The sequence below is a fragment of the Triticum aestivum genome, chromosome 7B, assembly GCF_018294505.1.
Source record: "Triticum aestivum cultivar Chinese Spring chromosome 7B, IWGSC CS RefSeq v2.1, whole genome shotgun sequence".
Taxonomy (NCBI): domain Eukaryota; kingdom Viridiplantae; phylum Streptophyta; class Magnoliopsida; order Poales; family Poaceae; genus Triticum; species Triticum aestivum.
In genome coordinates this window covers 458,984,048-458,989,157 of record NC_057813.1, presented here as the reverse complement: position 1 = coordinate 458,989,157, position 5,110 = coordinate 458,984,048, and positions in this window count along the sequence as shown.

Here is a 5,110-nt window from a genome sequence, read left to right as displayed (position 1 = left end):
TGCGTTTGTGAGAATTGCAGGATAACGCAGGTAGTGTCCCTCATTGATTCGGTTTACCTACCGGAGATGACCCCTAAAAATGTATGAAGACATTGAAGACAATGGTGGTGTGTGAAGAGGTTCACATTGAAGACTATGACATGAGAAGACATTGAGTGAAGACTATGGAGCGCGAAGACTGAGTTGTTTCATTGTTTCCTTTTCTTCTGTGTTGAGTCATAGGAACCACCGTACTGTAAAGTGGGGTCCAAGTGAACTAAGTCAGAGTGACTGAAGTGATGCTCAACCCAAATCCTATGTCTTCGAGCGAAGACAATGAGAGCAAATATTATCTAGAGCTGGATGAGTCAGCTTTGCTTGTAGCCCAAGTAAAGTTGCCGTGTGTGTTTGAAATCTGACCGTTGGAACACGTGTCAGTTCCTTAGTGACACAGGGTCATTTCGGACATATCAGGTCGGGTTGCCTTGTGGCTATAAATAGCCCACCCCCTACACCATAAATTGGTGGCTGCTCAAAGTTAGTTTACGGCTTTTGTCGTTTTGAGAGCAACCCACCTCGAAGCCTTTGAGAGAGAAATCATTGCGAGGACAAAGCCCAAACACCCATAGCCAAAGAGTGTTAGGCATCACTGAAGTCTTTCTGTCTGTGTGACCTGAAGACTTATTACACTTGAGGACTGTGTATCCTCCAGCCGGTTAGGCGTCGCGTTCTGAGCATCCAAGAGTCATTGTGGATTGCCGGGTGAACAAAGTCTGTGAAGGTTCGGAAGTCTACCTTGAAGACTTACCAGAGTGATTGGGCGAGGACTAGGTGTCCTTAGCTCAAGGGGAATAAGGTGAAGACACGGTCTTCTGAGTTGAATCTCAGCCTCCCTAACCAGATGTACAATTTTCACAGCAACTGGAACTGGTCCAACAAATCATGTGTCTTCAATAAGTGACTGGTTCTATCCCTTCCCTTCTTTACTTTGAGTTTGTCTTCGTGAAGTCATTGCTTATCTGTCTTATCTGTTTGACTTCAATGTTTGACTACTATTGTTGATTGGCTTCATACTATCTTCCATCTTGATCGTTACTACCTAGCTGCTATTAGTCTTCATACGTTAACACTATTGCATACTTGACTATGGCTTGCTCGTTGTAGTTTATCTTCCACTACATATCAATTAGGTCATTTCTATTGTTTGTCTTCGAAACTTCCACGTTTTGAAGACTTTGATAAGAATCGCCTATTCACCCCCCTCTAGTCGATAACTAGCACTTTCAATAAGCCTAATTATTCCAGCAACATGAGTAGGATGAGAGAGTACCTCACTATTGCAACATAAGTTTCTATTCTCCCATATATGTCATACTGCCACCGCAAAAATCATGGAGTGGAACTCGTAAGCTTGAGTAATCCAGTCCATTAACCATTTGCCTGATACAAACAAAGTTTTTTAGCTTTGGTCTTTAGACAAATACCATAATCTTTCCTCAGCTCCTTCCATGTTTCTTTCACATATTGGCATTGGAAAAGAGAATGTTCCACATTTTCTTCTCTATTATAGAGTTGACAATCATACCTCTCGCACATCAACTAGGTAACAAAATTTCTTGGTTCTCAAAGGATTAGCATTGGTAAAATAGTGAGAACCAGCAAAAACCCTTTGAAAAACCTAAGAAATATCCATAAAAAATTGTCGAATATTGAGCCATCAACGGTTCAATCTGCCTCATGGCGTCGCAAAGCTCTTGAAATGTAATAGTGTTTAAATACCACAATAGTTCCAACTCATGATACTCATTGCTCCAGGCAGTGCTCCGCAAGAGAGCCTACCGCTGTCGAGCCTGACATATTTTTTCCTAGGGTCACCCGACTTGTTGTACCTTTATCCTTTGAAGCATTTTTCTTGACTCTCCTAGGACCCCAATTCAAGAATTCATCCGATTAACCAGTTAACTTGCCGATTAATCCCTACTCATTGGGTCAACGAGTAGCCGATAAACTGATAAATCGGCTGATTATTTGATTAATTGACCGATTAACTTATTAATCCCCTACTCGCCAATCTACCGAGCAGCTACCACTTAATGATTTCCTCAAACAATGCCTAGGATCACTCTTAGGATGCGGACTAAGAGTGGACCCCCCATGCGGTATGATAGCCAGCTAATTGTTCCCTTCGAACACCCTACACGCAACACCACCTTTCCAGGAGGGGAGCCGAAGCAGCATTACCATGAACCTAGGAGGTACATTTCTTGGTCAGATTCGAATCATCCATGTCCACATCGTTGATGCACTGAGGATGACCATAATTCTCCTTCACCTCACCATCTACTTCGTCCGGATCTTCAAAACCGTGGCCATGAACATATTTTTCATTAAAAGACCACTCAACCCTTTATATTGGAACATCCTCCCATGCGCATAAGCCATTCCGCCCTGAGGGTTTTTTAAAATCAGAGATGAAGCGGATGAATGCCATCCCCCATGTTCCTTGTATTCATGACCAAACATACCACACACCCGTTGGATATATGAACTTTACGTAGGAAATCTAGTTTTTTTTTGTTTTTGACTATTGACACTTCATTTTTAAATGGGTTCCTCACACCAAGCTTGAACCGACTCGACAGAAATTACTCACAAAATCAAAGGAGGTCCGTTCAACTGTGATGAATTCCCCAATCTTGCCCGCCATAGTTTTGACTAGTGGACTATATCCATCTGGAAGATCATGGACCTGTATCCATATGTCGGGTTGATTAAGAGAAATTGTCGATGCTTTGGTATATCCATCGTATGGTGCGATCAACATGCTATCACCATGGAAGGTTCAAGGCCCTCTGAGCATAACTTTCTTTTAATAGCCAAGGCAAAAACAAATGTAGTGTGAACAAATTGTCCTCGAGTAGGCGAATGCAAACCTCTTGAGCAAGGTCCCGTGCAGATCTTTTTTAAAAAACTAAAAGTGTCTGAACTGACCCCTCTTATACCATGAGCAATCGCCATATAGCGAACCCCTACGACTACTACGAAACTCCCCTTTGAAGACCATGTCGTACAACTCTTCCCCTTGGAGACCCGATTCCTTCGTCATCCTCTCAAGCTCCTGGTCCCTGGTCATCGACGGGAAGGCGCTGAATTGACCGCCATCTGTAAACCCTATTCCGGAAAAGCAATTGCGCAACACCACATCCTAATAAGATCCAGCTCCACCGGTGGTATAGCCAAGGGCGGGTAGCATTGCAAGACCGCCCCTTCAGCTTGAGCGAGAACCACGACAGAGCAAAGGAAACAGAGGGAAAATTCTCAACACCGAGGAGAGTCGATGAAACCCTATGGAACAAGTGACATGAAGTGTTGGAAAGGGCTACATGAAATGGGACTTCTTATCAGTCCGCCCACACTAAGCAGAGGCCCATGTGAATATATACCGAGAGAGTCAGCCACAAGGCGCTAGCCCGTGACACCTATTCAACGCTCGATAAAAGTTGTTCTGCAAACGAGCGCGCACACCCCTCCCTGCCTACGATTCTAAATAGGTCGACCCATTGAGCGCACGAGAGGGAAGATTTCTCCCCTGGTTTTGTGAAGCTTCCCAAGCCGGTTTGGGAAGCTTTTGGACCGGGTACTTTTTCTTGATTTCCTGGACTAGTTTTTGTTTGGTTTCATTTGTTTTTTCCTTTTCTTTTTTGTTCCTTTTTTATTTATTATATGCGCATTTTTTTCCAAATTCATGATTTTTTAGAATGCGATCCTTTTCCAAATCCATGTTATTTTTTTCAAAATCGATGAACCTTTTAAAATCCGCGAGCATTCTTTTTGAAACACATGAGTTTTTTTCAAATTCATTTTTTCAGAATCAATGAACTTTTTTCAAAACCCGTGAGCATTTTACAAATTCGTGAAACTTCTATTTCAAAATCAACGAACATTTTTCAAATCCATGAACTTTTTTAAAAATACCCATGAGATTTTTTCAAATTCATGAACCTTTTCTTTCAAAACCATGAACATTTTTTCAAATTCGTGAACAGTTATCAAATTCGCAAACTTTTCTTAAACCCGTCAACATTTTATAAGTTCACAAACTTATTTTAAATCTCTGTTCTTTTTAAATCTATGAACTTTTTGAATGTCAACAGATTAGGGCCCAACTTCCCCCAAAAAAGTAAAACCTGATCAGCGGTCAAGGACATACCACGTCAACTATCGAAGGAAGGAACCCGACTGAGTGAGCAACCTGCTTCGCTTTTGTTGGGCAGGCTCAAAAAGACGGGCCGAGTGAGCGCTGGTTCTCCTAGCCGGCGATTAAGCCGCTGACCAGCGTGGATCCCATATAGCGCGTAGGGCGCCCCTAGCACCGTGGAGCGTACCCCCCAGCTCACCCGCGCTCCTTCTGGGTCGGCCCATGTGGGGCGCGAGCTCCCACATATTTTTCCTTTTTTCCTTTTTTTCTTTTTTATTTTCTCCTTTCCTTTCCTTTTCTGTTTTCCTTTTTCTTTCCTCTTTATTTTCCACATTTTTTGCAATTTGTTTTTCAAATTCACAAATATTTTTTCGTTCATCGAATTCAAAAAATGTTCATCATTTAGAAAAATGTTCATCGGATTCAACTTTTCTGTTCATCGGATTTAAAAAAGTTCACCAACATTCAAAGTTTGTTCACCGACCTAAAACAATGCTCATCGAATTCAACGTTTTTGTTCATTGGATTTAAAAAATATTCACCAAAATTCAAAATTGTTCACTGACCTTAAAAAATGTTCATTAAATTCAAATTCTGTTCATCATTTTAAAAAAAATTCATCAAATTCAACATTTTTGTTAATCGGATATAAAAATGTTCACCAAAATTCAAAATAAATTCACCGACCAAAAAAATGTTCCTTAAATTCAAATTTTGTTCATCATTTAAAAAAAAATGATTGTCAAACTCAAAATTTGTTCATTGACTTCAAAATTTATTCTTCTGTTTTTCAGAAAAATGTGGTTGAATAATAGTTTTGTTCATGAAGTTAAAAAATTGTTCATCGAATTCAAAATTGTTCATGAAATATAAAAGATGTTCATCATTATTAGAAAATGTTCATTTTTTGAATTGCAATTTTTTTTGAATTGA